This window comes from Callospermophilus lateralis, unplaced genomic scaffold (genome assembly GCF_048772815.1).
Source record: "Callospermophilus lateralis isolate mCalLat2 unplaced genomic scaffold, mCalLat2.hap1 Scaffold_153, whole genome shotgun sequence".
Classification (NCBI taxonomy): Eukaryota; Metazoa; Chordata; class Mammalia; order Rodentia; family Sciuridae; genus Callospermophilus; species Callospermophilus lateralis.
This window is the reverse complement of record NW_027512646.1, coordinates 2,287,654-2,296,701: the sequence shown is the minus strand read 5'-3', so window position 1 is coordinate 2,296,701 and position 9,048 is coordinate 2,287,654. Positions and strand designations below refer to the sequence as shown.

The window sequence follows — 9,048 nt, the reverse complement described above, 5'->3', positions numbered from 1 at the left end:
TTCAACTTTTTGGAAGCTCTGTGGAACCATTCTTGTGTCTCTGGGCTATATCCTCCTTGTTGGCTTCTCATTTGTAAATTTTGTCCTAATAAGTAATGTTTACCAAACAAAAGTATGCCAATATTTAAGGGGATTCTTTGACTTGAGATTTCACATTAAAACATTCATGTAGACTCCTTGGACTCCTTAATAAGAAAGCCACTGAGTCATATTGTTGCATGATTTGGGTGGGGGAGTTGTTCTCCATGCACCATGAGAAGTTTTAGCATATCTAACTGCATGTGACCTGCAAGTATCTCACACATCCATTCACATAGATCTCCCCCACCTGAACTCCACTAGGTAATTTTATTTACTTATATATTTAGTACAGGGGATTGAACTCAGGAGCACTCAACCACTGAGCCACATCCCCAGCTCTATTTGATATTTTATTGAGAGACAGGGTCTCACTGAGTTGCTTAGGGCCTCCCTATTACTGAGGCTGGCTTTGAACTTGTGATCCTCCTGCCTCAGCCTCCCCAGTCACTGGGACTACAGGCATGTGCCACTGTGCCCAGCTGCACTTGGTATGGAGGGTCACCAAAATCATTTCTCTGGGATCTCTCTGGGATGGATTTATGGTGGGCTCAGGCCACTTTCTCTGTTGATCTTTGAGATCATGACCACAGCATCATGTCCAGTGCAAAGTAGCTTGATTTTTCTGTCCTGGCAAAGAAATGCACGTGGTTGATGATCAGAATTACCTACCTGTAAACTCTATTCCTTATAGGCTCTGATAAAATTCCAGCTCTTTACCTCCTGCCTGTATCAGGCCAAATAAAGAAATGCCTCATCATAGATAGGCAGCTCTCCCTTAGCTACAGTTTGGTTACCCACTTTGTCTTTGAGCTTTTGCAACATCTATGCCTAGTCCTATTCTTCCATATTCTATTGGGAGGACATTACAGTTTGACAGCTAAGGGTGTGGTTTTGGAGCCAGACTCCGTGGGTCTAAAATCCCAGCTCTGCCAATTTTTGCCAGTGCTTCTTTGTACCATGTTCTTCATTCATGGTGTTTTAAAATAAAATAACCTCTCCTCTCAGAGCTTGATATCAGGCTGGATGCAAGAATACACATTAAGTACTGAGCATAGACCCAGGAAGGGAATAAATGCCCCATCCATGTTACCCATTGTTATCTCATTACACCAAATTTAAATTGTCCATTTCCTTGTCTTTCTCTTGTCCTAAGCCCTAAGCATCGTGAAGGCAGAGATTATATCTTGTTCAATCTTTTATCTCTAACATGTACTGCAAGGACTAGCAAAAAGTTAGTGTTCAATAATTGACCATTTTTAGTATAGTTCAAGTCTCTAAGAGAGTTCAGAATAAAACTTCATTAAAGCCCCCAGCGCACACACTGATTTCTGCGAATATTTACCACACATATGAAGGGTACCTCTCTAGTGTCAATTTATAATAATAGGATATTTTATTGTTATAAATATATATTTTATTTTTATTTAGCTGCCTGGTCCTGCAAGTTTACCCACACTGCTTTGCCTCGCAGACAGCCCTGCACCTGAATCCTGCTTGCTTCTCTTGTTCTTTCTGAATCATTGAGTACGTCATTGTGTGTCTTAGATCTTTGTTTTTCTCATCTGTAAAGTAGCTTGACCTTGCAGCAGGATCTGTAGTGTGGTATGAAGATGTGTTCTACAGTGCCTGAGATGGAAAACATCTTAAGTAAATTATACTTATTATTACATGGAAGAATGTTCCCTATGAATATCTGTTGATTTATTTTTGGCCTCTGTTCTATATTCTTTATTCACATAGCCTGATCTTTTGAATCAGATTTCTTTTTTTGGCGACGGGCAGACAGGTGCCAGGGATTGAACTCAGGGGCACTCAACCACCAAGCCACCTCCCCAGCCCTATTTTGTATTTTATTTAGAGACGGTCTCACTGAGTTGCTTAGTGCCTTGTTTTTCTGAGGCTGGCTTTGAACTCGAGATTCTCCTGCCTCAGCCTCCCCTAGCTTCTGGGATCACAGGTAGGTTAGATTTCTTTGTAAGCATTGTTATGGTTTCGGTCTGTGCCCCCAAAAGATGTGTTGAAATCCTAACACCCGAAAACCTCAGAATGTGACCCTTGATCTACCACACAGAACCAAATTCTTGATCTACCACAGTTCCTAAAGGCTTTTATTTTCCCCTTGAACGTTCAAACTTATTTAGTAAAGAAGTTTGGGTCCAAGGAGGACTAGAAAGCTTTCAGTTGTTCTTCTTCCTAAAGGTAAGAACATCCAATTTGCATTTACTATTTATGAGCTGTGTCTTCATATCGTCACGTGATCAAGTGATGCTCTGCTTTTAAAAACCTGGGAATGAGATGAGATTCATTATTTTTTAATGTAAAAAGGATGATGGCAAACTTCACAGTGTCATACAAAACTGGGCTGTCACTCCTCCCGGCACTTGTATGATGCTGACCATTGAGAAATTAATAGCTACATGCCATACTTACAAAACCTAGGGTTTGACATTAATGCAATATATATTTTTTTCCTTTGAAAGCAGTGTTTGAGTGTTTAATTGCAGTGGATGATTCACAGGGAGATCTTCAACCCTGAGCAGTTCCCTGGTACTTATTCAGGAGCGCATTTTTCCAAGTAAGACACACATCTACTGAGGAAGCCCTTTAGTTTGCTCTCGTATTTCTCTTTCCACAAGGGGGCTGCTGCTAAGTTTTATTTGGTTTCTAAGAGCATGGTGAATGAAATTAAAATTAAAATAGTCAAACGAGTTGAACTAAAAATTAACCTTATGGTTACCCAGAGTGTTCTGGAAGAAAATTTAATCTGTATTTATTTATTTTATTATAATTATTATTTTTTTGGAAAGTTCTTCTTCTGGAATGAGAAGAACTTTGGAATTGTAGAATAAAATGATGTGTCTGGAAATCTAATCCTTCCTTGGAAAATCTACAAGGCCTGCCCTGTGCACATGTTCAATGTTCATGTTCCCCACTGACCTCAGCCTCAAGGAATGTCTTACGTTATGCAATGACTTCCTCTCATTTTATGGAAGAAAATTGACCCTTATTTTTTTAGGTCATTTTTTTTATTAGCTACACATGACATTACAATGATCTTTGGGTCAACATTGCGTCAACTTTTGGCTTCTGCTTTACCTTTGTAGTTTTTTTTCTTTAGTACTTTTTTTTTTTTGCACCAGGGATTGAACCTAGGTGTGCTTAACCACTGAGCCACATCCCCAGGCCTTTTCATTTTTTTTTATTTTGAGACAGAGTCTCACTAAGTTGCTTAGAGCCTCACTACGTTGCTGAGGCTGGCTTTGAACTTGTGATCCTCCGGCCTCAGTCTCCCAGGTTGCTGGGATTACAGGTGTGGGCCACCCACCGTGCCTGACTCTTTAGTAATTTTTATAGTTTGATTTTTTTCCTAGATTTATTCTAAAACCGCTGGGTTATCATAGAATTATTTTCTCTTCTTCTCTTGAAGTTCGTCTCCTATTGCTTCTGGTTTTATCCATCCCTGCTCCCTAAAACACCCAATAAATCACTTTCTTTCATGTGTTCATTCATGCAACTATTTCCAGCCACTGGAATCGGTACACTAGGGTCTGCTGCCTTATTTATACTACTTGTGAGCTAACAGTGCTTTGTACATTTAAAAAAGATTTTTTAAAAAAGTCAAAAGAAGTTTTAATAAAAGTTCACTGACCATATTGAAAAAAAAAAGTCAAAAGAAGAATGCTGTTTTATGGTAGGTAAAAATTGTATGAAATTCAAATTTCAGTGTCCATAAGTAACCTTTCATTGTAAGGAGGCCACATTTATCTGCTTACCTATTGTCAATGGCTGCTCATGGCCCATAGAAGCCCAATGGCCAATCTAAATTCTCAAGAGTTCTGCCTTCTTCTCACGGCTCCAAATCCACCATCCTTGCCCAGAGGTCTCTTATTCCTGTCATGCACCATTGCTTTGTATGTATTTTTCTTTGCTTGCTACTCAGCACCTTTTGTGTGACTCTCTAATACAGGACTGGATGGCTTGATCCCAATCTGTTCTGTTAGAGGCAGAACTAAAGTCCACGATCTCTCTCCTGACATACCCACTTCCAGTCTCATCTCTGGGTTGGCATCCCAAGTGCTCCGAATCTCAAAGGGAAGCTTGGATAGTATTGAAATAAGAGTCATTAATACTTGTCCAAAAATAGGAAGGGCTCTCAACCTGATTTTATTTTTTCCTCTTCTTGCCTTTGTTTAATTGAATTTTTAAAAGCTTAGACATTAAGAATCTCCTTTCGTAGATGTTAAATGTTTCCATGTTGGTTTTCGCCCAGGGTTGGTTCCTGCAGAGCTGGTTCTGAAACTTCACCTTGTTGGCCATTGTTCTGCCTTCTTGCTCAGTTAGGTGTTCCAAAGATTTTTTTTTTTTAATTTTTTTTTTGCAGAGGTATATTCTACATTCAAGAGCGTTCAATCCCAAATAGAGCTATGTGGCACTGTCCTAAAGACTTCTCTGCAATTCAATATTGATCTATTAAGCGGCACTCACTGGCTGTAGTTCATTCAAATAATTGCTGATCCCTTTAACAACACACAATTATAGAAGACCATCAGGTGCTTTGCTAAAATCACAACAAACCACACGGAAGCCCTTCACCTACCTGCTCTAGTAGCTTAGGGGTTCCCATCAGGCTGAGGATGGCAAGAATAAAAGAGAGTTTCTGGAATCAGGCAGACCTAGGTTAAACTCTGTGTCTGCCAATTCACCCAGGAGACTGCTTGTCCTCTCCTCCACGTGGTGGTGAGGATTCAATGCATGATCTTCCATATAGTCACTCCCCTCTAAATGGGAGCTTTATCACCAGTCATCATGATGATTTCTTGAAATCATCAAGAAAGAATGAGATCAGTTAAGAATGGCTTCTTAATAAGTTCACATTGGCATCTAGTGGAGAAGAAATGGTTTCTAAATGCCCGTGTCTCTTTTTTGACCTTAGGTTGCTATGGTTCATATGTGTTTAATGTTTGGTATACTTATGTGGTTCCTGAAGTCCGCCATTGACTGAAATTTGTCATCCTACTTATCTGACTCCAATTCTTCCAATCTCCTATTTATTTAAATTCTTAAATAGCTCTGAAAAGTCTTTTTTATTTTCAACGCCCTAGCATATGATTGTCTTGAGCAAGTGGATGTCAATGTGTGGGATGAGCCAGGTGTTTCTGAACCTCTTTCTCCTGTAAGGTTTCTCTTTAGCTGAAAAAAACTTGATTTGGGGCTAAGCGCTCAGGATTGTGAATGAAAATCTTGAGATTCTGGTGCTTAATCTGCTCCTCAACTGGCTATGCATTCTGAGATGTGCTTTCTGACCTCTCAACACCAGTTTATTTCTCTGTAAAATTATTAGGTTGTACCAGAAGCTTTCCATGCATATCTGCTTATTCTAGAACCTTCTTGTTCATTACCAGAAGCAACCTATTGAGCATGTGCAGGACACCCTTAGAGAACACTGGAGACTCCTCTGCTCCCTGGTTGCCCTCTCCTGAGCTGCTTACCTCTGCCATCCACTTCCACCATGATGCTCTTCCTCATCTTGGGCCCAGAGCAATGGAGTTGGCTGACCATGGACGGAACATTGGAAACCATAAGCCCAGATAAACTTTCCCTCTCCTACATTGTTCTTTTCAGGTCTTTTGCTCACAGCGATGAAAAAGTTGACTCAAACTCTCACCAGATGTTGGCAACTGTTCTTAGATTTCTCAGCCTCCAGAACCGTGAAGCAATAAATTTCTGTTCATTATAAATGATCTTTTCTGTGATATTCTGTTATTGTAGCACAAAAGGGACTAAGGTAAATTCTGCCAAAAGAAGAAGAGGAGGAGGAGAAGGAGGAGGAGGAGGAAGAAGGATGATGATGATGATGATGATGATGATGATGATAATAATAAAGTAGAGATGGCAAAGGGTTGATGTAAGGTATAAAGAGTTTTGTTTTGTTTTCTTTCAATTCTTATTTTACTTTGTCAATGCTTTAATCCCCGCCAAGGTAATGCCAATGTGACATATCGACCTGCCCACCACTCTCTGGAATACTGCCTTGACCTTCTTTAGAAGAACTAACCTCTGTTTCCATCTCAGAAAAGAACACCATTTTGAGGCAGTGTACAATTTTAGTTGGAAAGAAATGGCATTTAACATGTAAGGATGTATAACACAAAGACAGGGTAATACAACAATTGTCTTAGGGCCTCAGAAGCATTTGTTCTAAGTAACATTTGGAGGCATACAACTCAGATAATTGATGCTAAGTGTTTGCTTCTTCGTAGTTAGTCGAGGCTGAGGGGAGAATCAATGGAGGGATGGATGGCATTGGGTTTTTATGCTCTTTCAGGGCACACAGTGAAAAGTGCTGTTTGAAATCTAAGTTCTGGAGTCAGATAGTGGATCCACTCTTCTTTTTTAAAAATTATTATTATTATGTGTGGTGCTGGGGATTGAACCCAGGGCCTCATGCATGCCAGGCAGACACTCTACCTCTGAGCCACATCCCCAGTCCACAGAGCCACCCTTTTTGATTGGGTAAAGTTGGAGAAGTTACTTAATCTCTTTTACTTCATGTTCTTCTTTTTAAAATAGGCATAATAATAAAATTGCAGTGAGAGTCCATTCAGGGTGGAACACATACTCACACAGAAGAGCTTAGACAGGTCGTTGGGTTGGAGCAAATACCCACTCAATGCCATTTATTACCATTCTTAATGTTTTTTTATTCTCCCATAGATACATCCACATTTTATTAAAAGGAATAACGTATGGAAACAGGACTCAATGAAACGCTTATGGAATAGTATGAAAGGAAAAGAGAAATGTAAAAAATCCTGACTATGTCTAAAGGTCCAATTGCTCATAGCCGCTGTAAATTCTTCCTTCCTATCTTTTTTACTTTTGAATTTAAAAGTGTTGCAGGAAATTTTTAAATTATGTTAGGTTTTTTTTTTTTTTGAGTGATATTTCTGGAGCTTAGAAAAACCATCATGCCATTTGACTCTGGTGACTGTATCACTAAAGACCAATTAATGTACTATTGAAATGTCATTAATGAAACATGGCAAGAACACAACGCATATCAGAAGGTAAGCATTGTTTTGCCGACACTGATCTCATTTTAATAGATGCACTGTGTAAAGGATTTAATTATGCAATAAAGCAAAATAATGGGGAATTCATTGAAAATCATTAAAATGAGTAACAGAATGAATAACTCCTTTAGGAGTTTTTTCGGCAGGAGGAAAAAAAAATGATTACTACCTGTCAAATCAGTGTAATAGATCGGATGCTCTCAGAATCCCCGTGACTCTTTGTCTTGGGTGAAATCAGTGGTGGGAATCAACAATGGAAGGGTGTAGCAGGGCGAGATAGTGACAGGAGGGCATGAAGAAAACATAAAAAGGCTTGACAGAATTAGGGGCACTGGGTGGGAAATATCTGCCGCTTTAGGGAATCAACTAGATGATGTTTTAAAGCACTTTGTGCATTCTGTATCCCGTAACAGAATTAGCAGCTATTTCTTCCACTCTGTATTTGTTTTCTTTGGGGAGCTTTCTGACAATGAATTCTCTCTCTGAGTGTTTTTCCTTTTTTTCTTTTCCATCCATGCATACTGTTGTTGGGGACGAAATGGGAAGCTGGTGGGGAGCATCTCAAAGACATAATGAGATGAACTTGGTCCAATGGACATTTAAAGTGTAAGAAAGGAAACCTCTTGAGCAGTGAGAGCTCTTAGGCACTGAAAGGCTCTTTGCTTGATATAGTTAAAAGATTACTAAAAAGTCTAGAAAAATAGATGCAAGCAGGAACACCGCTCTGCATGGGTTAGATGCCTCGGTGGAATTTTCCCATCTTGAAGTTCACAGGGCATTCATTTATTGACTGGTGTATGGGAAGGATGTTTGCTTATGCAGACTGAGTAGATTTGAAACAGGAGAAAACAGCTGTAATGCAACCGCAAGACACTGGCTTGTGCTCAAACTAAAAGACCCTTCACAGTGAGCTCCTTCCTGGATGCCAAGCCTAGGTGACTGCTTAGTAAGAGGTTACCTGTGAGTCCACAAAGGGTTGGAAGAGCCTATCCAGGAGGCATGTGCAAGAGAGAGGACACCTGCTTAGGTCATTTCTTTGTCATTGATTCTCTACCATGTCTTGTTTTGGCCTCAAAGGATGAGTTTGGGAAACGTTCTCTCCTTTCTTTGGGAAGAGTCTGCAAAGACTGGGTGCTGATTTTAATGTTTGGTACAATTCAGTGGTGAAGCTATCTGGGCCTGGAATTGTCTCTGTGTGACTTTTAAAATTACTAAATCTTTTTCCTTGTTATTGCCAATTTTCTTTTAAACCTGCTTTTACGTAGGACACAAAATGATAAGGATATTATCTCTTAAGCCCATTTTAAATTACTAATTCTCTATTTTCCCTTGTTATTTCTAGCTGCATTTCAATGCAACTTTTAGGCAGAATCACAAGTGATAAGAATATCATCTCTTAAGTCCAGTTAAGTTCAAGAAGGAAACTAGGCACAGTGGTGTATGCCTGTAATCCCAGCAGCTTGGAAGGCTAAGGCAGGAAGATCATGAGTTCAAAGACAGCCTCGGCAACTTATTGAGGCCCTACGCAACTTAGTGAGATCCTTATCCTGTCTCAAAATATAAAAAGGGCTGAGAAGTGGCTCAGTGGTTAAGCATACCTGGATTCAATCCTCAGCACCACCCCCCCCCAACAAAAATAAATTCAAGAGGAAAATATATGTCATCAACGTTTGGAAGATTCAGATAAACATCTACCAAAATTATATCTCTATTCTTAATTCTGCTGTCTAGCTTCAACACAGATAAACATTTCATCACCTCTCGTGGTTTTGTGAAATTATGAACAAGAAATTTCAGTCCTTTCTACATAAGATTTATTTACAAACAATCTTAACTGACACTTGCATCAAGGTCCTATGATTATTAATTGAAGTTTATACATTGCTCAAGATAA

General features: G+C 39.4%; 1 non-coding gene across 1 annotated transcript; it reads right to left on the bottom strand.

Moving 5' to 3' along the window:
* Positions 1-6,493: 6,493 nt before the first annotated feature.
* Trnaa-ggc (transfer RNA alanine (anticodon GGC)) lies at positions 6,494-6,566 on the bottom strand. Its single transcript has one exon. It is a non-coding gene; the product is annotated as a tRNA-Ala (tRNA).
* Positions 6,567-9,048: the final 2,482 nt, after the last annotated feature.